Source organism: Martes martes (genome assembly GCF_963455335.1).
Source record: "Martes martes genome assembly, chromosome: 1".
Taxonomy (NCBI): domain Eukaryota; kingdom Metazoa; phylum Chordata; class Mammalia; order Carnivora; family Mustelidae; genus Martes; species Martes martes.
In genome coordinates this window covers 187974839-187999528 of record NC_137888.1, presented here as the reverse complement: position 1 = coordinate 187999528, position 24690 = coordinate 187974839, and the positions used below count along the sequence as shown (strand labels likewise).

At 40.2% G+C, this 24690-nt stretch overlaps 1 protein-coding gene across 2 annotated transcripts in view; it reads left to right on the top strand.

The window, feature by feature from the left end:
- PTPRG (protein tyrosine phosphatase receptor type G) overlaps positions 1-24690 on the top strand; it is a gene marked incomplete at its 5' end in the record, with an annotated part of 697399 nt that overhangs the window by 178772 nt on the left and 493937 nt on the right. The gene's annotated exons all lie outside the window — the stretch shown is intronic.

Here is a 24690-nt window from a genome sequence, read left to right as displayed (position 1 = left end):
ACAAATCTTGTTAAATTTATGTCAGTGTAAAATTTATAGGCTTGATCTTTAATTACACCTTATCTATTGGCTTTTTGCATCCTTTTGTCTATTGATAAATCTCCTGCCCCTATAGGGAGAATAGCCTATCTGTTTTGTTTTGCAAGGAACAGATAGTGATTCTGAAGTCTTCCATCACACCCAACTCCTTGTGATTAGAATTATCTAATTAGAGCCTTTTTGTCACCATTTCTGATAAATGAAGGGAATAGTGAGATGAAGGCCAAAATTACATATATATATAGCTTCTTGCCAAGAAAACTGAAGAAAATTTATCATTTTGTTCTCAGTGGCTCTGATATCAGTTAGGAAGAGGCGTAAAGTGGCCTGCTATTTACAGTTCATCAATTTAGAATAACAATGCTGTTAGTCAGGAAATTGGAAGTTATATCCCATCAGCATCTCCAGTTGCAAATGGCAGTGAAGAAATGAAAGTCCTAAAACTTTTCCCATTACTCAGTTAAGAATGGACCTAAGTGGTAAGGTCTTTGGTATAGAGCAATTGTCGATATCCTTAACTCTGGTGGACTTAATGAGTGTCTATTTCACATTTCTGGAATGCATTTCTGCAGTGGGTTTGGGAACTGCCCCTAGAGGTGTAAGGGCTAGTAGTTCAGCCACAGGCTTTGGCACCGTTTTCTGTAAAAAGCCAGACAGTAAATATCTTAGTCTTTTACTGGGTGTGTGGTTTCTCTTGCAACTACTCAACTTTGCCAGTATGTGCAAAGGTAGCCATGGATGATGCTAGATGAACTGCTAGGTTCCCATAAAAATGTATTTATGAACCTGAAATTGGAATTGTGTATAGTTTTCATGTGTCAGAAAATATACTTCTTTTTGACTTCTTTTTCCACAGTCATTTAAAAATACAAAAACCATTCTTCTTAGGCTATATTAAAACAGGTGACCTGTTAGGTAGGGTCCACAGGCTATAGTTTGTCAACCTCTCTCCTAGTTAATTTTTTTTCTGGATGGGATGGAACAGTCACATGAGGAATCCCCGGAAAGGATATAGACTGGTTTGGAAGAACCAGTGAGGTCATTTGCTTGAGGGTGGAATGGAGAAAATAAAGCATAAAAGGAGAAGAAAAGAATGAGGCGGGTATCAATTGATGGCACATAGTCCTCGTGCTTTCGACAGTTTTTCCTAAAAATTCCACAGTATCAGTGGTTGCTTCACACCAACATGGTGGAATAGGGATTCTCATGTCAACCAGACTTAGGGTCCGTCAGAGACCCTCCTTAGCATTCAGCCAATAGACGAAGACCAGGAAGGAAGGAGTTGTTACCTGTCACTTTCGACACTTCAGACCAAGGCCTTGAAATCACAACAGACCAGATTTGGCTCTTAGCTGCAGGTACATATACCTCTAGGCCTAAATGCTGCCTGAAAAGTGGGGCTGCCAAAAGAAAGGCCCTTTGTTTGTAGAGGAAACTGTTTCTAAATTTTGCAGAGGTGAACCAGGCCATTTCTGAAAGATGGGTTTGATGGTCCACATTTTAATTTCATACCTCTAGTTCCCAGATTTATCTTAGTTCCTCCTAAGATAATATTGGTGTTTTGGGGGTATGGTATGTGAGAGTACAAATTTTGAAGTCATATGGGCTGTAGCTCAAATATAAGTTTTATCTCATAACGTCTTTTGGACGTTGGGAGGACATTTAATTCCCTGGAGATTCAGTGTCTCCATCTTTGAGACGGGGATGATTAACAGCACTTCCCGCATAGAGCTGTTTTGGGAATGAAATGAGATGATTCGTGTGAAAAAGGTAACAGAGTCTCTTGCATCAGGTATCTAATATTACCGCTGTTTTAGATACTGTTATTACTTTTGCTGCTGTTGATGTTGTTACGAGGATTCTCAGTGGGTAACTATGATGTACAATGGGTGGGCGCTAGGTTATCCTATATTAAACAAACTATATTAAACCCTATTTTAAGCAAACTATATTAAACAAACTATCCTCAAGTTCAGAGCTTGGCAGGCGATACACACCAGTGCTGTTTTTGTGAATAAAGTTTTATTGAAACACAACCAGGCCCATTCCTTTGGGCATTGTCTATGGCTGCTTTTGTGCTGGGGTTGAGTAGTTGCTGCAGATATTGACCAAAAAGCCAAGAATATTTTTATCTGGCTCTTAGGAGAAGAGGTTTACCAATTCTTGCTTGCATTGAGATCACTTGGGTTTTCGAGCAGATGTTCGCCTGACTCATAAACAGAACTGTTCAGAGATTTGGAAAATGTCATTTTTGGTTTTTTGTTTGTTTGTTTGTTTTATTCCCCCTGCCCTGCATTTTCTCTTGAGCTGAAAGAGGAGCACGTCTCCTAGTTAGCATTCAGAGTGAGTTGGGTGATTTTTGGAAAGGACTTGGGAAGAACAAAGATTGGAGTGGAGTGGGGTGTGCTTCAGGAGATGGGTGGGTGTTGGTGGTTCTGGGGCCCTCTGCCCCTCGGTGACTGTGTGTCCTACTCATTAGGTTGCCTTTGTGTGGATGGGGTTCAGTACCTGATGCTGACCTAGTCATCCCGCTGGCATCCCCCCCCCTCCCCCCGGGTCACTTGAGGAAAGTTGCAGAAGTTTTCAAGGTGTGGATAGCTTATATTTAGGATATTGTCATGACAGTAGTTCATCAATATTAGTGTAACTTTTACATTAGGACTAACCATGTTATTTCAGTTTGTCTGTATCACTTCAGATAACGCACACCCCCTCATTATATTTGAGTTGGTAAAATCTTAACTTCTGTAGGTTTATTAGGCAATGCTGTTGTGAACACCTATAGCTCTGGCATAGAGGACTGTTTGTTGAGGAGTGGAAATATGTGCTCTGGTTCCATTGGGATCACCTGAAGATTGGTATCTCTCTGGTTCTTCATTTTGTCTACTGTAAAAAAAGGAGGTCATGATATGAGTTCAATGTGAAAGTTTAATGCATAAGACATTGAAGTGGACATAAATGTAAGATATTGTTATCGTTAACTGTTAATGATAGCTTTGTAATTTCAAGATTACTTTATGTCTTTGGGTTTATTTTCCTTATTCCAAGACAGGGAAGAGAGGGGAAAGACCTTTTTATGTATTTCATACAGAATTATGCTGAAAAAAAGAAAACCAATAGATGCATAAGAGTTTCTCACTGGAAATATTAAAACAATTTTTCTATTAGTTTTACTTGACTAAGACACAGGTATTTTTCTGTGTTACTTGAAGTGATGACAGCTCATGAATTTTGGAATTTGCCCAGAACTTCTGTAATTATTACACAAAAAGTAACAAATGCTAGGTAGGTCATTGTTGCCGGAAAGGGAAATGAGAAACGAATCTGGAGCAAGTTCAAGGGGAAATTGGAGGCATTTCTATAAAGCTATCTGTTTCTTCTCCTCCCCCTCAGAGACTTGGAGAAAAAGCCGATTGTGGTTTCTCCTCCCAATCTTTTTTTTTTTTTTTAAACTTCCCCCGTTTGGTTTTCTGCATTTCAAATAATCCATATCTCATGTTCTTTCCTTACAGAAAGATTCTAGGAATTGGTACAAGAGGGGCTAGTTCTCCAACACTGAGACATGTAACGACCAGAATTCCCTGTAAGAAGTGTCTGGTGGTGTGCTGAGTAGAAGCCAAGCAGGATTAGTCTAAGAGGCATTCCAGCTGTGGTCAGGACATTGTAGGAGGAGACCTCCAAGGTCCCTTTTAATTGTCCCGGGCTTGATGACTTGCTCAGCTGTAAAATGGAGATAAAAAGGCCATACCTTGCTGGATGGCTTTGAGGGTTAGAGGAAACTTATGTAAGCACCTGGTGGAATTCTTGGCTTCCACTCTGGAGTAGAATACGTATTACCCATTTGGCTCTTAATTATATGCCAGCCCACTACATTATTCATATAAACATCTTATTTTATAATGTGTGTGCGTGTGTGTATGTGGTGCACGTAGGTGTATGTTTCATTTTCCCAGCTACATGTCCAATACTTGAAGACAAGGATTATAGTTTATAATTCGTTTTTTTTTTCCTGCTCTGTGTCAGAGTGTCTTATTTTGTGCATATTTAGTACATATTTTTTCAAGTGGGTGAATGGATGTACGGATAAATGAACTCATGTCAGGGTCTTGGCTTGAGAACTCAAGGAATCCTGCCATGAAATTCAGATAAAGCAGTGGGCGATTTACAAAAGGTTTCACCACTGGATCCTTTTAAGTAATCAGCCCCCCTGGTGAACTTAAGATATAATTAAATTCCTAAAATATCATTTCCATGCTTATTTTTAATTGTGTCTATAAAGGGTAAAGCAAAATATACATGCCTGCAGAAGTCTGCCTTTGTCCCGAGAACAATGGAAGCCATTGTAGAACCTCAGAGTTTGATATTAATATTGTATTATTTGCTCTTCTGATACCTTCTGTGAAGTTTCTTAAGGGAATCATTTCCCTAGAGACACTGCATTTGCAATAGCAAGCTTCTGCTCTGATGGAACCATACCACTGGGGAGGAATCGGTCTTGAGATTCATCTTCCCAAGTCCCAGCTCGAAGTTACCTCCACTTTGAGCCTAGTCTGACCTCTCCCTCCCTTTTCAGTCTCCCTTTTTTTTTTTTTTTTAGCAGTTAATTTCTCTTTTCTCTATAATTCCCTATTGCTCCATTTACTGCTGTAAGTTGAAGATGCTAACTTACTCACTGAACACACTTATTGATTGCTTACTGTATGCAAGATGTTGTACTATAATGGGAGGGGTCAGAGAAGCTCCCTGAATTGCTGCTGCCAGATCCTAGCCATTAAAGATGGGCAGGTGTTTGCCAGGATTTGCAGAGGCCTTGAGACCTTAAAATGACCTGGCAGTGACTGGGGAACTCAAAGGAGCTCAGTAAGTATAGAGCATATGGTAGGGCAGAGAAAGTTGAGGGAGTAATGCAGCGTGTTGGACCATGAAGGGTCTTCACAGTATTCTGCTAGTGACCTAAAACATCTACCTGAGGGTGATAGGGAGGCTTTCAGGGTTTCATGGTGGAAATGAACTAAGTGGTTTTATATTTGAGTAAGGCCTCTGATTGTAGGGTTAAGGATTGGTCAGTGGGGGAAGAAGGCAGGATGAAAAATGATAAAGTTATGTCATCAGAGATTGGAGAGATTGAAGGAGAGAGAGTTCACGGGAATTCATTACCGTTAGTATGTGGAAGGGAACGCAAAATCATCTAGGATGATCCTGGGTCGATTGTAGATGGCCTTGCATTTAATTTAAATGAGTGAAGAGGATTGGTGGGTTGGTTGCGAAGGTAAACATTTTGGACTTGAACCTGTTAAGATGTGGTATAATGTTTTGTCCATATTTCTTACACTCTTAAACTTTTTCCTTGAACAGAACCTTCTGTAATTACTCTTGGTATTTCCCCGTTCTTTCTTAAATGTTTTGGAATAAGGAGGGCCTCAAGGTAGGAAACACATTGTAGAACAAACTGTTTCTTCCTATAGGTACTCTTTTTTTCTTTTACACATGATCTGTGATTACAGGGATAGATAGGGTGAGAAAAAAACACATATGGTCACACACTAATCAGGACTTTATGTATAAAAGAGAAAAATGTGTTGCCATATGCTTAAGATACCTTGAGCATTTTTCAATACTTGGCCAAGTTTGGCTTCCCCCGCCCCTACCCGTTGGAAAGAAACTATTCTCATATCTTAGAGAGGCTGCCTTTTTCATTTTTCTTTTTCTTTTTCTTTTTTTAAACTTTCTTCTAATCTTTGCAACCTGAGTTCTGAAGTTTTTTTGGCATCTTCTCTCTGGAGATGGTTTCGCAAGTGTTTGTAAAAGTTAATGGATGCTATTGTATGCTATGAGAGGATATCAATAAATTCCTTAGGGTCTTCATGACCCTTGGAAAAGCATCTTAGAAAGATGAAGTACTGTTCAGTGCAGTTGGCATCAAGTAATAGATATCAGTGATAACCATTTCAGTTGTTACTATGATGGGACATTTCAAATGCGGCTAACAGGAAGCCTGAGAGTTTGGGTTTTAAATGGACTCTGAAGGTAGTAGGTTGGTGGAGTCTTTTTGGAGGGCTCTTTGGCAATATCTGTGAAAATGTTAAATATTGAGAGTCTTTGATCCAGCACTTCTGTTTCTGGGAATTTGTCTTTAAGAAACACTTGTGCACATCCCCAGCGTGACATTGTGTTTAACAGCCTAAGTTACCGTAAGTAGGGACTTGGGGTAATGGTAATTTAGTATATCCTTACGATGAAATTCATACTAAACATCCACCAAAATGAGACAGGTATAAGGTCTATTAACATAATGTGGTTAATAGGGTCCTGTTAATGAATAGAGCTAAGAGGTCTGGAGACTATACAGAGACGTTAATTGTGATTGTTATTGAGAAATGAGGTATTCTGCTGCTTTTGCATTTATATCTATAATATTTTACTATCTTACAGAATTATACGTAGACTATTTAAATTTCTAATACCAGTACATTCATAATATTTCCTAAAGTAACTTTTTATTTTAGAATAGATGGCTGGATTGTATTAAATTTAGGCAGTTTTCTTTGAAACAGTTTTGAGGAGAGAAGAAGAAAGGAAAAACTAAAAAGGAAAGCCAGAAGGGAAGCAAAAGCCCTTTTGTCTTTTTAATTGGCTGTATCCGAATTTTTTAGGCGAAATATTTCACTGGCATTTCAAATTTTATAAAATGCTGATATGAACCATACAGAAATTAATGAACTGATATTGACTCAATTTGAAAATGAACATCAAGATTTATTGAGCAAAGCAGTAAATATTGACCCAGGCAGAGATAAGGTCAATATTTGCTTTGATACAACATAAATCTTAATATTCAATAATCTATAAATTTAGTGTCTAGAGAAGGCATACAGAGTTATCTCTAAGTATATATTTTTCATATCTGTGATGGATCAAAGTCAAGTATCTTTTTTCCTGGTTTCAAATGCGAAAGGATGATGTTCCCTCCTTTGAAACTAGCTTATTGGGGGCAGGGGTGGGGGGAGTGTGGGTTAGTGGAAGGACATTATTATTTTAAAATTTCAAAGGGAAGATACACCTAGCCTCATTCATGCCTTTAAAAAATTGGAAAGTAATTATCTGAATGTGCTGTGTGATTTACTTAAAGGCTACTCATCTTTTTTCTAACCTGACACTAGGTACTCATTTATTATATCTGATTTGGTTCATAAAACCCACTACCCTGACTCTATAAAACAGGGAGATATTCTGTCTTTCCCTGTGGATATTGTTAAGCAATGTTACATAGAATTTTTTTGGCAAATAAAATGTCGTTGATATATATCATGATGAGTAACACTTTACAGGCCTTCCCGGGGTTGAAATTATTAAGTTGAAATGCACTCCTATTCTTTATCCTGTTGTCTCGTCTCTTGCTGGGGTGGGCCTGGTGGCAATATAAAAGGGAGAGCTGTCTTGTGGGTTGTGAACTTTTATTACTGCCCATATATAGCTGGTATGAGTGTCTAATATGTGCTTAAAGATTGGATTTTCTCCCTGTTTATTTAAATGCAGAAGGGATTTCTGCCCACAAGGTCAAGCGTAATTACTCTTGTACCTATGCAGAAGTCTTACACAATCCAGTTGTGGTCAGTCCACCTTGAGTGTTCTTGCAGTCTGATGACAGTGTGAAGTGGTGATGTTAGCCCTCAGGGGTTTGTTAAGGGATCCTGAAACTAATCTCACCTCCACCTTTCAGCTGGTAATCTCTTGTGACCCTACTTAAAATCAATAGCATTAAGGGTAGTGAATCTTCTTGGTTGTCTTTCTTGCTATTAAAATTTAGCCTGTCTTCTTTTTCCTTTACGGTAACCCCATTTTCTGCCATGTGACTAAGACTTTGTTTAGTGGTGATGTGTATAACATAGAACCTTGCCTTCTTGATAGATACTTTGTATTAACGTTAGGAATCCTTACTTTTCATTAAGAATAGTGTGGTGTATAATAAATAATCTTTTCCGCGAGTGGAGTATTATTGAATGTGATTTTATGTCATATGAGAAATGACTTTACCTGCTATCTAAGAACCTGACTTTTAACATAATAAAGTCATTTCTTCTTGAGTTGTTTATCAAGGAGAAACTCACAGCCTGGAGCTAATAGGTCTTTAATACCTAAGTCACTTGCCAGTATCTCTTTTTAACAGAGAACAGGTCTTGCCTAGAGCCTTTACCTGGGAGAGTATTTTGGAATTTGATCTTGTGGCTTTTATTATATTTTGGTACCCTTCCTATCTGGAGGGCCATGCTAGTTTTCCATTCTGGTTTGTTAAATTTCCAGTTAATTAGATATTTAAAATTTTATAAAAAGTGAGCCAGTTTTAAGAAAAATTTAAACATAGCATTTGTACAATTGGTGTTCCAATATGACAAAGTATATCTTCTTCTCTAGGAGATAGTGTTACTATCACGGAAGAATCGAAAGCCTCTTATTACATGCTATACAATTAAGCTATATCAGTTTTGTGAAAAAATCACAGAGGGTCAAGCGTTTTCATGAAGTGGCTTAAAAATTAAGGACAGTATTTAGTGGCCTAATTTATAAAGTATGGCTCACTGTATGTCCTGGTTCTAGTACTTCCATATAGATTATTAAAAATCTTAAAATACACAGTGGGTTAAGCCCCCTGAATTTCCCCTCCTTCACTTCTTGGCCACTCCTTCACTTCTTGGCCACTCGTCCCATTTTGAGATGGTCCCAGGATTGAACAGTGGACCGACCCAACTTCCACCATTGATTGTTACTGGTTATTGCCTTTGGTTTGTTAAATATTTTAAACAGATGGAATTTCAGAGTGACAGGGTCGGGTGTAGCAGGGTGTGTTTTATGCTCTTCAGCCCACTTAGTGAATTCAGTTAACCTTGACATCTTCCCTGGGCTTGGGAAGCCACTTGATCGAGATTTCCTGTTTATGTAGATCCACATTCCCCCAGTTGGAAGGCCCATTTTCTGGGAGGAAAACAAGCTCCTTCTAGAAGCTGCATGAAAATTTCCTACTCCCAAAGGTAACATTTAGTTGCTCTGCCCCAATTATTATTGGCCTCTTTCCCCCCTGGAACCCATTTTTCTCTGACCCACCCTTACCCTGGTTCCAAGTGTTAGGACAATGTTCTTCCTTCTAGCAGGCGTGCATGCCATTAGTACATTTGGTATTGATTGATTGTTGAGAAATTTTAGCAGGAAAATAAAATATGAGCTTCTTTCCAGGCTGTTTGAGTAGTATCTGCAAAGATGAGAGGAGCCATTTGTAGTGTGTTTCTGCTCCTGGGACTCACTGTGATAATGGAGGTATTTTCTCCTCACTGTTGTGAAGTACGCGGTCTACACTCTCCTCTTGGGGAATGATTTTGACACTTTTTGAAGGTCCTGTGGCTTTTACATTCTTACACCACCTCTTAATGAGCTATCTTGTAACATCCTTTTCCTGTAAAGATTGCCCTTTCTCTCACCATCCACTAGAGTGGGAAAAGGAAGTTTCAACACTCATGGCCATTTGGACCACATACCTGCTGTGCCAGAAAGAACTCGTCAAGATTTCCTTTCCTTCGTCTTATGAGTACTCCTGGCTGCTAGTAGTGTGACCAGGATTTTTCTCCCATATTCACACAGAATTCACTTCCAGGAGCATGTCTACGTAAAAGGATTTGTTTTTGCATCCTTTACTGTGTTTTAGCCTCTGGAGAAGACCTCCTGCCTCTCTAGGCTTAATAATAAGAGCAATTTGTGATCTAACATAGCCCTCTAGAGGCAGGGCACCTCTGGAGAGTATCTTTGTACTCTGGCATCTTTAAAGTATACTCCATGTTGTTTTACGTTCCTGGGCTTGTTCCTTAGAGTCCCTTTACCTCGTGTTTTTAATACAGCTTCAGCAGTCCCAGAAGTCACAAGCTGGAGTACGAAGTCCCAAGAAAGAAGAGAAAGTACCCCTTTCTTGCCTCTCTGTTTAAGGGCAAGTCAGATATTCCTCTAAGCACCCTACCCTTAGCCAATCAACCCTTCTTTCTCATTGGTCAGAACTGGATCACATGTTCACGCTTAATCCAACCACTGGCAAGAGACGAGGAATGAACAAAATTGACTCAGACCCATCAGGATTTACCCAAGGATAGTAGGGGGAATGGCTGTTGGATGAGTAGCCCGTGAAGCCTGCTACCTTTGTTATCTTTTCCAGATATCAGAAGCTAAGCAACTGTGTGGCGCCAAATAAGGGACGAAATTATAGGAAAGAAGTGTCTTTACTTTTGAAGTGAAAATGTGATTGTAGAAGCCTGTCATGGTTGCACATAAGATAATAGAAGTTCCCCAAATTTCGGGTCCTTAACCATATTATGGGTTACATGCCACAGTTCTGTCACCATTGGCCGTACGTGGCTATTTACACTTAATTTAAGTTAGATAAAAATGACACTAGCCAGATTTCAAGTTCTCAGTAGGCAAAAGTGACTAATGACTACCCGTTCATATAACATAGATATAGAACTTTTCCATTCTTGCAGAAAGCTCTATTGGAGAGTGCTGTTCAGAGGATTTAGCCATTATAGAGAAGCCAGCAGGTACATTTATTGAGTACAGGCTGTCTCAGGCACTGGGCATATTGCTCTGTCTTAATTGATGTTCAAACCAGCCCTCTGAGATAATGCCATTTTTTTTGCAGAAAGGCAAACCTTGGTTAGGAAGTGGCTTCCTAGGGAGCAAGTTGGAGACCTCTCCTGAGCAGTGACACCTGTCTGTCTGTGCACCCTCTCTCTCCCACCTCCCCCTCCTAGCCACTGGGACTAAGTTTAGAAGTGGGACAACCTGATATTTGCAAATAGTCTCTTAAATGCAAAGCGTTAGGTGCAGATGTTGACTTTATCTTCCTGAAAAACTTGCATGTACTCCAAGTGTCTAAGCCTCTCAAATCCAGAGAGGCCCCATGTAGGCTCCCCTGCCCTTTGGTGGTCTTGGGGAACTGTCCTGTGTTAGGACCTAAGCATTACTTTGCCGAGGCTCTATATATTTGGCTAAAGAAATCAGGGACTTTTTGTGAGTGAGGTATGTGTGTTTCTTCCTTCCTGTAGTCTGCAGTTCATTGAGTCATTCACTGAAAGAGTATTTGTTAAACACTGGCCGGGAGGCAGGCTGAGTTCTAGGCACTTGGTCTACAGCAGAGAACAAAATAAATGAAATGCCATTTCTACCTGGTGGACGCTGGCAGGAAAGCTTGTCCAAAGTAATATGTAATCTCATCAAATGATGCAATAAAATAACAAAGCAAGGCCATTGAGAGTGATGAAGGGTGGAGAGATAGCATTTCAAAAGGAGAAGCCTTGACGAGATATTGGAGGAGAGACCTGAGTATAATGAGGGAACAACCCCCATGGATCTGTGGGGCAGGCATTCCAGGCGAGACAAGGAAAGGAGACGGTGGAACTCAAATAGGTTCAATGTTGGACCGAAAAGCACTCTGCTAATTTCAGCTGGACCTTGTTCTAGAATCTTGATCAGCCCAGGTTGCTCTGCAGTGTCTTAACACTGCCCAGGACAGCCTCCAAAACAAAGAATGATCTGGCCCAAAATGTCAATAGTGTCAAGGTTGAGAAACCCTGCGCGAGGGGCTCGCCAGAGCTCATGGCTTTTACACAGTCTGCTGCCATGATGTAATGCGAATTCCACCTTTGTAGTTAGTTATTGATCCACAAGCTCAAGTGTGGACAATTGCGCCGGGTTTCTATGGCAAGAATGCAACAGGTTGAATCACAATGGCAGGCGAAGGCACTACAGAATCTAGTGAGTGGCCTGGTGTTCGATCCTCTGTGGCGACTGGAGAGGAGAAATGGAAAGCTTGGCAGGTTGACCATTCTGGGAGTCTATGCATGAAATCATCAAGGGATGAATCACAACACTGGTCGTGGTGAAAAGCCTCATGTCACGTGAAGGCAATGAATGATGGCCACGCAGCAGTCCAGAGATGGCAAGGTTGCTTTTATTATTATTGTGTTATTTTTGAGGTCCCTGGTGACTACTCCATGTGTCAACCCTTTGATCTAAGAGGCTGCTGTGAAATAATATCTGTTTGAGGATTGCTAACCATGAAGGATCCTCCAGAATCGCTGATCAAGCCTTGGCAGCGCCTTGAGAAAATTTATCATTACCCCACGGGAAGCTTGACAAGTCACTTCATAGCTGGGCACAGCATAGTGCTCGTTCTTAAAAGATCACTTTTAACAAAAGGAGTGGAAAGGAAAGTAGAGCTCTGAATGATGACTGGCAGGTCATCATGATCCGGCATTTTGTCAAGTGTCAGCAGCTAAATATGGGATACGGGTTATAATAATGTTATAATGATGGCCATGGATTCCTCATCCTCTGTGGGTAGATTAAACAGAAATCATATCATGTGGGGTCATATAAATGCGGGTATATTTACCTAGACAAGTTATGGAGCCCTAGACTTTCTACAGAGCAGATGGCTATTGTGTGCTTGCTTTGTCCCAAGCCTTCTTGTACATGTTTAGATATAAAGACAGATTGATACGGCCGCTGACCCCGGGAGCTCAAAGTTTTTTCTCCTTTCCCTTTCAGAAATGAATGATTAATGTTAGTGACACTGAAGGTTTAGTATACAAAGATCTAATACATTTATCCTGATACAGCTATAGTAGATCTATGAAGAGTTTGAAAAGCTGTGGGATCACTCTGATGTCAGGCTCGTCCAGAAATATTTTTCTTTATACATACATTTTTTTAAAAAGATTTATTTATTTTAGAGAGAGCAAGCAATTGCCCGTGTGTTTGGACGGGAGGGAGGCAGAAAGGGAGACTAAATCTCAAGCAGATTCCCTGCTGAGCTCAGAGCCCAATGCAGGGCCCATCTATAGCCCTGAGATCATGACCTGAGCCGAAATCAGAAGTTCCATGCTTAACCGACTAAGCCACCCATGCACCCATAAATATTCTTTCTTTCTTTCTTTTTTTTTTTTTTTTTAAAGATTCTATTTATTTGACAGAGATCACAGGCAGGCAGAGAGGCAGACAGAGAGAGAGAGGGGGAAGCAGACTCCCCGCTGAGCAGAGAGCCCAATGCGGGACTCGATCCCAGGACCCTGAGATCATGACCTGAGCCGAAGACAGCGGCTTAACCCATTGAGCCACCCAGGCACCCATATTCTTTCTTTAAATTAGAATGAAAGCACCTTATTAAAGTATTGACACATCCATTCAGATTATGTTCAGACGTGTTATTCCAGTTCCCTTAGTCCCTACATCTGCAGCTCAAGTCCAGAAGCCTGCTGATGATGAAGGTAATGTGAGAAGCACTCTCTGCCCTAAGAAATGTTGGAATTATTTTAACTTCTTTTTCCCACCTTGGATTCTTTCTCACATCCCTGACTAATTCCAAAGGATTTTCCTCAGTCATTGATGTTGAGAAGAGACTTTGTTTTTGGAGTATTTTTTTTCTTTTAATTTTTTTCTCTTAGATTTTGAATCTGACATTTCTGATTGATGCTCCATTTTCTGGGTCTCCATCTGCATATGAAAAGGAATGAATTTGGGATTTAAAATCTGGTGAAAATACAAACTGTGTTATAAAAAAAGTATGTTCCTATCACAAATTTATTATTTAATGCCATTATTATATTAAAATGTAGTTTCCTGGGCACCTGGGTGGCTCAGTGGGTTAAAGCCTCTGCCTTCAGCTCAGGTCATGATCCCAGGGTCCTGGGATCGAGCTCCACACCGGGCTCTCTGCTCCGCGGGGAGCCTGCTTCCCCCTCTCTCTCTCTACCTACTTGTGCTCTCTGTCTGTCAAATAAATAAAATCTTTAAAAAAAAATTTAAAAAAATGTAGTTTCCTAATTAAAAATTCTGGATATAAAATAGCTACTTGTTTTAAAAATATGTGACTTAGAATAATTGCCACGTTTTTTTCCACCCCACACTCCATTTTTTAAGTAAGTATATTTTAGTGGTAAGAAAGCTAAAGTGTTCTTTTACTCTGTTTTCTCGGGGCTTATTCAAATACATAATAATTTCACCGTAGTAAATAATTTCTCCTAATTTTCCTCAGGTAGACAACCCAAAATGTATAGATTCTCATTTAAGTAATTTGTCTAAAGGTTGCTTCACTGAGCGCTGCCCTTTGCAGAATGTATTTTAAAGGATATCAGGAGCATTTAAAGTATTCTTTCATATTAATTGCTTGGCATTTAGGTGGTTTCAGTTACTTTAATAAATTAGGTTCAGCTCTAATATAAAAAGTGAAAAATACAGACTCCCAGGGTTCAAAGACACTTCAGTGGGTTGTTGAATGCTTAAAATACAAGTTCAGATGAATATTTGATATTTGATTTTGAACTCCCATTACAGAACAGAACAGATTTATGCATTGGGAGGATAGGAAATATAATAATTAGACATATATTAATTGATTTCAGATTTTTGTCTGTAAAATACTAGTCATAAATATGGTTATTAGAATCCATGTTTATGGTCTTGGAATTTGATTCAGAGAGTGGGTTATTCATCAAAAAAGACACTAGTCCTACCATTTATCACAACGAATCGTGAATTTATATCTCTGTAACTCACAGGTGTGATGTATGCCCTTTTTTGGTAGGGACGTTTACTACAGGAATTAATTTTAGTCATTGGGAGACTTTTATGGCCATTTTAACTGTTACTTAAAGATTTAAACAATTTTACTGATTTCTTGGCATAAGCCTCTGGGAGTAGAATTTCTGTGAGCAAAAAGAAGATTATCATTAGAACAGAATTGTTGGAGCATCTCTGTGTTTACCTCAGTCCTGAGTCTCAGGGTAAGGAGTCCTCATCAAGGGGCTAATAAGTCAAGGTGGTTGCTCAGCATTGTTCCAAAGTCTGTGTCTGGAACATGAAATCAGTGTGCTGTTAGAAGACTTTTTACGGCAGGAAGGTCCCGTGGCCAAGGAAGATGGGGGAAACACCACAGTGTTGATTTCTTTATTGCAGGACTTACCAGAAACTTTTAATATCCTAGTCTTGGGCACTTCACCTTCACTGTGTATTCGGAGCTCTGAGAGGGAAAGGGTGTGTGGGCGCAGAGTGTTGGAAGGTAAGGTAGGAGATTGGTCCTTGGGAGCTGGATCCCTGTCTTCTGCCATCATTACTCCCTCAGAGCTTTGAAAGGGCCATGCTGGTACTCTGGAGTATATTTACAGGGAAATTTCAGTTGGAAAGGATGAGTTTCACATGATTCCACTATGAAGTACAGAGATGTATATGCTCAATTCAAAGGAAATGCCATGCCCATGTACGTCAGAAAGATTTTCCACATTTTTCCTTACTTAGTGGAAATGCAACATTTGTGAAGAAGAGAATTCCTTGGGGACAGAATGCCATTTAGTTGAGTGTGACAAAAATAATGTATTCAAGTCACCATAAATGAAAATATTTACAAGAAATGACTACATTTAAGTTTAAGGACAATGTGTTTTGTATCATACCTTCTTTAAGAGGGTGATGATATATGGGATTGTGGGATGGTTTTATTTCATACTGAATTTGGGAATAATAGAATTGTCCCCAACAAATGGGTAGATGGAAGGAATAAACCCTATAAGAAGGGAATTTGCAATAAATGGAATTCAAGATTACCGTCAAACCAGACCACATGTGATTGGGTCTTACCAGTGAAGATGCCCAGGAAGATTAAGTTTGGATATGAAATTTTAAGAAGGAAGAAGGGATGGGTAGAACGGAGAGAGAGAGAAAAAAGAAGTGGGAATGGAGAGTATGGCGATAAAGAGGGGTGCCATGATTCCCTCATCGTCCTTTTGTTTTTCCTGAGTGTGAAAACTAGCACTTTACCCAATCAGGAACTTGAAACATGTTTCCAGACATTGCCACATGTCCCTGGGGCAGGGTCGGGGGCAGGGTCGGGGGGCTGTGGGACAGAGCAAAATCGCTCTTGGTTGCTAGAGAGCGAGGTAGACATGATAATAATGGGTAGTAATAGTGTGCAATAGTGTAGATTATTAGATGGTAAAGTTGGCCATGATGCTTGACCTGACAAATTTATATAGGTAACTGTTAAAGGTTCCTGATTGCAAGTGGGCGATTTTAAAAGCGTTTCTTCCCATTTGTTATAATGAATGTGATGGCATGGATTTTATTTCCTGTTGATTTGTGCTATGTCAGCCCTGGAGAGCATGGATGAAGTTGATTGTAACTCAGATTAAAGATGAAGAACAGTAAGGAGTTGCCTTGTTAATGGGATATATGTTTGCCTCTGATTTGTACGATTTATTGTTTAAGATTAATATTTAGGGATGAATGATTAGGTGTGTTTTTAGACATTTCATCCTTAGCGGGATTATAGCTCTAGCACTTCATCCCACATTTGCTTGTCTGAGGAATTAAAGATGCTGCCTGAATTAAGTCAAAACAGAAGACAAGGTCATAATGTTAATTAGGTGAATAATTCAGCCTGCAGAATATATATACACACATACAGACATAACGTATTACCATATATGTAATGTCTGGGGGTGGGTACGACTAATTCTTTGAATGATTTTCTTAACTTTGCATACACTTCCCCCCACCCCCACATCTAATCTTGATTCATTCAGATCATCTCTAATTTCTGTGGAAATGGCTTCATAAAGCATTTAAAATGAGCTGTGATTTGAGATCTTCTTTTAAAAAATGGAAATTGCATTTATCCGGGTTAGAATTTTATCTAGAATTATAGCTTAATAACTTGTAACATTATTTTCAAATTCATATTTTAATGCAATTAAAAGTTGGCTTTTTAAATTTCAGAGCAGAAATCAGGCTTTTTAAACTTTACTTTTGCCTGCCAAGGAATGTGTTTTCCCCCCTTGGCATGGATGGTGGTACCCTTTGTCACACCTTCTTTTACCTTCTACCCTTGTGTCCCGGGCTTTTAAATTCTGTTTGGCAGACTTTTCCCCCCTCCCTCTTTACCTCCCCCTGGATCTAGAGAAATTACCCTGACCTCTGTCTCTTGTTTCTGTCCTGGGACAGCTGCATCTCACATTGGCTGTGGCCTCTTTTATTTCTTCAACTTTTTGTGTTTCTTGTTTGGGGAGGCTGGTAAGGTCAAGGAAGTCAAGTTCAGTGAAAGGACTCATCTCTTTTACACTGTACAATGTCTTTTAAAAAAACAGAACAAAGAGAAAGTAAGATGCATTATGATGAAGCTTTGACACTTGATCATAATGGAGCTTTTAGTTCTCATGATGTTGAGTGGAGGCTGGACAATCTGCCAAGCTCTGTGTTCAAGCTCAAGTTTGCTCTCAAATCTGAGAGGGGAGAAAAAAGGGGTTATGGAAACTTGAGCACTTTATCTCCCCCCCTCCCCCTTTTTAAATTTCTCCTTAAGTTCAATGGCATATTAATTTCATATTCTGGTAGTTGTCTGAGTTTCACTGGGACCGTACAAGCTGTCCTTTATGTGTGACTTCTGTCTGTGTGTTAACTCACATTTAAAGATCATTAGGATGCTGAGGGTTATTACTCTAATCCCTTGGCTTCTCGTGTAACTTATTTTGTTTAGCCTTTTAATTACCATGGAGATGAGATATAAATCCAATACCAAATACAATTATTGGACCAACTCATTTTTCATACTTTGGCTTAATGTGCTCCTATTCCAGTGAACTTTGGGAATCAATGTTAAAATGATATTCCTTCTTCCTCCCTTTCCCTCTTTTTTTTTTTTTTTTTTTTTTTTAAAGAGAGAGCATGCATGCATGCCTGTGTTCGCTCAGGAGCAGGGAAGGGAGAGGGAGAGAGAATCTTAAACAAGCTCCACATTCAGTGGGGAGCCCACCTTGGGGCTCAGTCTCATGACCCTGAGTTCATGACCTGAGCCTAAATCAAGAGTTGGTCGCTTAACTGACTAAGCCACCCAGGCACCCTTCCTCCTGCTTTTTCCTTAGCTGAACGAAAGTAGGGCTGGGCAGATATGAAAACCGTGGTAACTACTCTAATCCTTGTTCACACACTCAACATTTTTCTTTTTTTAAACCATTTGCTTTTTTTGCTAACATTATTCTCTTAACAATGTAGAGTGGATTTTCATCTGAGTCAATAGGTAAAGGTCCATGTTTTTTTAATAACCACATTTCATTCCACAATATAGATACAGATGTACCATAAGTCACTCAAACATTTCCTTAATAATGGGCATTTGCATTGTGTCCAGCTTTTTGGACACTACTGAGGGGCTTCAGAATTCATCCTTACATGCTTGTGCTTTTCTTTTTGTTAAAGAGATCATCAAAAATAAGGGTGCGAGATCAAGGAATATGGCGTCACTTTTCCCCATGCTCTGCAGCACAGGGCTTTTCAGATCTGATTATTTCTCTATGACAAAGAATGGGAGAAACGGATGGAACAACTCCCATTATATATAGACTGAAAATAAGTGAATTAGTCAACCGTGAAAGAATTGCTTTTTTAGCCAAAGGCAACTTTTAAAACACCGGATGTTGGTTTACTAGCTTAAACTTAAGTACACAGTGCATGGCTTAATAAATATGTATGTTGAGGGTTGGGGTAAGGTAGGATATGATAGAGTTGTGTTTGGGGAAATTGAATCTATTCTGTAAAATCTTTGGAAGGATTTCTGGACAAATGTTATCCTATGGAAAGTATTCTGAAAAAAAGTGACAAATACCATACTCTAACAATTACGTAAAATTAGAGACTTAGGAGCTTTACCAGAATTCACCAAATCCGGTGGTTTGCTTGCCCTGTTTTGTATTGTTTATAGGTTTGAGAACTGTTGTTTGCTTGAGCTGAAGAAAAGGAGGGAGGAAGAGGACACACTGATGCCTAACTATTGACCAGTGATTGCAAAGTAGTAAAGGACTGCTGGGTGGTGGAAAGTTATAGGGACATTGTAGCTTGGGAGTTTGATACATATGGTCCAAATCAAACGTTTTTGGAATGGATGATGGCTAGTGGATAAGTAATATTTTATTGAACATTTCCTTTGTAAAAAAGGTATTTTCAAGTGAATAATGTCTTTTAATTTCCCCCATCAATCCTGAGATGAGAGTGTGGTTATTAGTGTTATTTATAGGTGCACAAATCAAGGAACTTAGGCTTAAGTAACTTGCTTTCTGGTCACTTCTGTATCCTGAGATCCTAGAAAAGGGTCTACTTCAAAGCTTCTGCCTACTTGTCCATCCATTGAAGGCCTTAAGAGTATCTAAGAGATAGCAGTCCTTCCCCAGATTTGACCACACAGAACATAGCAAAGCATGACACTGAAGGAAGATTAAAAAACAACAACAACAACAACCAAAAAAAAAAATCATAAAACACAACCTTGTTAATTCACTAGGGCAATGTCTACATGAGTTTGGTGACCGAGGGGTCTCCATGGTGAGAGGTCTTCATGTCTGGCTGGTGCCCTGGGAACGTGTGCCTGGCAGCAGACTACATGGCTATTCATTTGTAGGCTTCAGCTAATCATTTTTGCAGAAGATAGTACAGATATAAATACCCCATTTGGAATTTATTTCCTGGCCCTTGGAAGTTTGGCTTTTTATATAAGTAATGTGACAGTTGGTACCGGGGCTGTTGCATAAGGAGTCCTCAGCAGAGCAGTGCCAGCGGACATCAGGGCACGCGGATTCTGGCAGTCTCAGTTTGATGCAAATATCAAATCTGTTCCACTCTGGGGTTTTTTGCCTTTTTTTTTTTTTTTTTGCGTGTGAGACTGGATATGTCTTGACCACCCTCTTGGGAGATTTCAGAGTTAAAACTGTTGTTTCATAATTAGCACCAGTATCATCGGCTCAAGAGGAATGTGGCAGGATTTGTGCACCAGGCAGTGGAGACGGAAGGGCACGTGTCCTCTGGGATCTGAGCCCCACTCTCTGGCAACATGTGATTATTGATCAGCTTCGAGGGTTACCGTGAAAACATAACCCTAGAAAATGTTAATGGTTAAAACGAGATTGAAACGGATGTCTGAGTGACCCCGGGATTACTGGGTCTGTCTCCTTCCCTAAAACAGTAAATTTATTCTTTCAGAACACCTGCTCCATTCAGTTCCAGGTTGGCCCCCTCTCCTGCACTTTCTGTAATTCTTAATTCCCCAGTAGGTGCCCTTTCCCGTCACCCCATAGCCCGAGGAATAATTTTAACCAGCTTGCAATTGAGTGTGACATTTTATCTTTTTTTTTTTTAATTTTAAAGATTTTACTTCTTTATGTGATAGAGAGAGAGTGCACACAAGAAGGGGGAGCAGCAGAGAGAGAGAGAGAGAGAGAGAGAGAGAGAGAGAAGCAGGCTCTCCACTGAGCAGGGAGCCCAATGTGGGACTTGATCCCAGGAGCCTAAGATCAGGACCCAAGCTGAAGGCAGATGCTTAACCAACTGAGCCACCCAGGCATCCTGACATTTTATCTTTTTTTTTTTTTTTTAAAGATTTTATTTATTTATTTGACAGACAGAGATCACAAGTAGGCAGAGAGGCAGGCAGAGAGGGAGGAGGAAGCAGGCTCCCCACTGAGCAGAGAGCCCTATGCGGGGCTCAATCCCAGGACCCTGGGATCACGACCCGAGCCGAAGGCAGAGGCCTTAACCCACTGAGCCACCCAGGCGCCCCGACATTTTATCTTTTAAAAGAAAATCCTTTCAGCATTTGAAACTTGCAAGGCTATAGGGATACTCACATCGTAGAAATCACGCTTATCACTTGATGGTTATGGAACATACTGGTTAATGGCTGTTAATTATTTTCTCTTGATTGGACTAGTTCCTCAGCCTCAGAAAACTGGGGGAAACTCCCATCCATAGTGAGCCTTCTACCCTTGGGCCTTGCTAGGGCAGCTCCACGTTTTCTACCCAGGAACATCTTTCCTTTTAACTGGAATCTCCAGTTTCTCCATGTTCCTTGTTGCAATCATCCATAGCCTTCTACTTGCCACACTGTCTTAGACTTTCTACTGCAGTGCCAAGGACATTTGTTATTCTGGAACATTCTCTGAGTTTTCCTGCAGCTGAATCCTAGTTTACACAGATTTTCAATCTTGGGTGGCCTCTTGTTTTCTGTGAAAATCCTTCCCGTCCTCAAGACATATTTCAGAACTCACTTCTTTGCCTAAATGTTGCCAAATTTTTCACATTGCTCTATCCTCCAATTTGAATTAATTATTGTATGCTTCTGTGACTTCCTGATTTGTTATTTTTGCGCTGAATTTTAGCTAACTACTAACTGATGCTCTTTTGCCTTTGGAGATTCTTGAGGGGCAAACTTGGTTTCATTCCTCTCTGAATCTCTGTTGGGCCTAACCTGGTATTGCACACAGAGAAGTTCCTAAATAAGTACTTGAAGTATTTTATTGAATTACGTGTCTCTGGAGAACACAGAAATAACATTTCTTCTAGTCAATAAATAATAAAGTGTTTACTTGGTAGCTTTATTTTGTAAAGATCCATACCAGTGCTGTCCAAGAGAGTTCTTTACGATGATGGAGATGTTCTATTCTATGCTTCCTAACACGGTGGCCAAAAACCAAGTGTGGCCATTGAACATTTGAAATATGGCTAGTATGGCTGAGGGATAGAATTTAAATTTTATGTAATAGCCACGTGTGGCCAATGGCCACTGTATTGTCCACTGTAAGCAGAGAAAGTACTGTTTTAATCAGGATCTTTTCCTCTTTCATTTCAGCAATCTTTTTTTCTTTTTCTTTTTTTCTATTAACATATACTATATTATTTGTTTCAGGGGTACGGGTCTGTGATTCATCAGTCTTACACAATTCACAGTGCTCAACATAGCATATACCCTCCCTGGTGTCCGTCACCCATCACCCATCCCTCCCACCCCCCCACCACTCCTGCAACCCTCAGTTTGTTTCCTGAGACAAAGAGTCTTTTGTCTCCGCAATCTTTTTAAAGCACCTGTTAGGTGACGAGACAATTTTTAGGCCCTGGTGATGCCAAGAGAGTTCGTTAATTCTAGGACTCAGGAATCTCTCAGGAGACCAGCAAGATGCCAGCACTCATTCAAGCAGGAGAGTAAGTGTGCTAGTGTCAGGAGAAACAGAGAATTGGGGACACATAGATGACAGTGGTCTAAGCCAAGGGTTGTTTGTAGCTACAAGTGTGGAATTGGGGGCAGGACTATGGGGCTTAAGTCCTTCATTCATTCTTTGACTCTAAGCCCTGACATTTACATTTCCAAGGTTTTCAGGTATCAGTTTTAACCTATCATTGAATCACCAATGCCTACCACAATACCTTCCAGGTGGAAGGCACCCAGGAAACTTACATTCATTCATTTGTTTGTATAGCAAATCCTCAATGGTTTGATGGAGGCCAGGTACCATGGCTCCACTTTTTGCCCCCTGGTTTCATGACACCCATCTTAGTGGGGCAGGCAAGGGAGAAATCGGTTGATATCAATTGATAAAGTGAGCCGTTACAGCTGTGAAAGATATTAATGGGTCTGGGTTAGATAAAAGCCATCGGGGTCTGTTTTAAGAACTTAGAACATGTGGTGGGAAAAAGTACTTGGCTTGCTCTAACATCTCATGGGAGATCATGGAGCTTGGAGGAGGGTAAGAAATAGATGAAGTCCTGTGAGATGAGGTCCCAGAGGGAGGGAGGGGGGGAGGAAGGGAGTAAGGCAGGAGTCAGAGGCTACAGAATATTATAGGATGGAGAAAGAGCACGGAATCCTGGGGATCATGAGAAATCATTAAAGGTGTAAATGTAAATGCAACATTTACATTTATTTCAAGAAGAGTTACTTAGAGGCACATACACTCAACACATTTTGAGGAAGGGAAAGTTGTGGAATTTTAGTCCCTTTGAGAAGTTACTGAACACTTAGGCTCAGTTACAGTGCTATTTTGAGATACCCTCCTTTTGGCCATACATTAAAATCCATTAAGAAACTGCACAGGGTTCTGTATTCTCTTGGGAGTGCTTGAAGCAAATAAACTGGGGGAACATCTGATGAATCCTTGGAGAGACAAACGTAGAGGACATAATGCTGCACATATAGGTTTCGACTGCAGGTCTCATTTTAAGAGTGAACCCCCCTCTGAGAGGCAGTAATTGGCCAGAAGAGTGTGATTGCTCCTAATTGTCTTCCTAATCGCACATGTGGGTGTTGGGGACTGAAGGCCTGGTGCTTGGCACTCTACATCACAGACGACTTGTCCCTGAAGACACAAGACTGAAATATCTCTTAAGATGAACCTTTTTTTCGTAGCCCCCACGGGCAGTGGAGATGGAGACAGGAGAGGTTAGGGATGTAGGTTAGTGAAGGGGCTCTTGTGGGCAGGTAAGGTGTGAGCCAGCTCAGAGAGCACATATCCCACCAAACCTTTCAGCCTGAGGAACATTGATTTCTTAACTTCTTGTTTAAGCCCTTGTTCATTCTCCATAGCATATGCCAAGAAGCTCAGATAGCATATAAACTGTTCGTGTCCTGCCGCTGTTCCCTGTTTCCTCTTCTCCTACGTGCTGGCACCTGTAAGTTTTTTCTTGAGGGCTCTCTGGAGCCACATGAACCTGCTCGGGGCAGTTGGGAAGAGGCAGGCGAAATCCACACCCCTTGCCAACAGTATGCAGCCATTGATTATTGGGAGTTGGTTATTGCTTCCCTGTGTCCTTCCTCCTCCCCTGTTGTTCCTTGGGTCACCTTTCAAATGTAGTACTTGTACTCGAATCCTTGTCTCTGGATCTTATCCTGGGGAACCCCAAACTAAGATACTCTACACTAGGAAAAGTTGATCTAACAACTCCATGTCCACAAAGCTTCATTACTGGATAGGAAAGTCGCATAGGAAACCTAACTAAGTATGTCTCTGGGAATAAGACAAATTCAGAGTTATTATATGAAATGTAATCACCTGATGACAGTTTCCTTGGGATCAGTCATTTAATCAACAGTTCTGGGAGATGACAATTGGATGTTGCTTTTTTTTTTTAAGTTGGAAAGACCATGTTGTGAAGCTGAAAAATGTCAGAATACTGAGTGGGGGGCAGGCAAGACACTAAGGCCCTCAGTGAAAATTTTGGGAATGCTTGAGGAAATTATTGCGAATTTCCTTCATGAGACTAAATCAGAGGGAAATTAGATTTGTCTCTGATTTGGTCAGCAAATATTTTATTTGTATGTCTTTGAATTAATGTCTAACTTTTAAACATAGGGGATTTTAATGTAAAAAGCTACTATTAATAGCTTCCTTAGATTAAACGCGCAGTGCACATACTCTAAATGAAACTGTAAAATCAGGCGGTCTGGCGATGCTGAGCCCGCATTCCTGTGTGACAGCCGTGCTTCCTTCCAGTCAGTTTCTGCTGCTCTGTAATTTCTTGTGCTCTGCCATCTATATTATCTGCCTAGCCCCGTGAGACAGTTGAATTTGCATCCATGATCTAAGAATTTGTTTTCCATTCATTAACTATTTGAAAACTTAATTCTTAGGCGCTTTTGCCAATTAGCTTTAAATACGGAGATGAAAGATCATGAAATTAAAACGTGTGCCTGTGTCCATCCTCTTTGTTTTAGAGGGTGATCTACTCGATAGTGTGATATTATAAGTTAATGGGATTTGTTTAACAAAAAGATCGATTAGCTCAGAGTTCTCCCAGAACGTGCCTCAA